Raw genomic sequence first — 272 nt, 5'->3', positions numbered from 1 at the left:
CAGGTATGGTTTTAACACAGCTAGATTTATTCATGTGTCCCAGTTACTTCGGCTTGATAGCTAGAAAGTCATTAGCCTATCTGTTATGGTATTCTGCGTCACCTATCTGCAGGCCAGTCAACTGTACCATAATCAGTGCATCTTATTGGCACAGAAACTATAATAATTTTTTTACCAAAAATTGTTTATATGTACACTTATTTCATCTTAATCCTTTACTGAACATTAATAGAAATACATGAAATTTTTACATTTCAGTTACGGAAAATATC

The 272-nt window shown here is 32.7% G+C and overlaps 1 protein-coding gene across 1 annotated transcript in view; it reads left to right on the top strand.

The window, feature by feature from the left end:
• The window catches only part of LOC119591529 (tumor suppressor candidate 3-like), an 8,742-nt gene that overhangs the window by 3,882 nt on the left and 4,588 nt on the right, over positions 1 to 272 (top strand). The window lies entirely within an intron of this gene.

Source organism: Penaeus monodon, chromosome 28, assembly GCF_015228065.2.
Source record: "Penaeus monodon isolate SGIC_2016 chromosome 28, NSTDA_Pmon_1, whole genome shotgun sequence".
Lineage (NCBI taxonomy): Eukaryota > Metazoa > Arthropoda > Malacostraca > Decapoda > Penaeidae > Penaeus > Penaeus monodon.
Note: the sequence above shows the minus strand (reverse complement) of the source record. Positions and strands in the feature narration are given on the sequence as shown.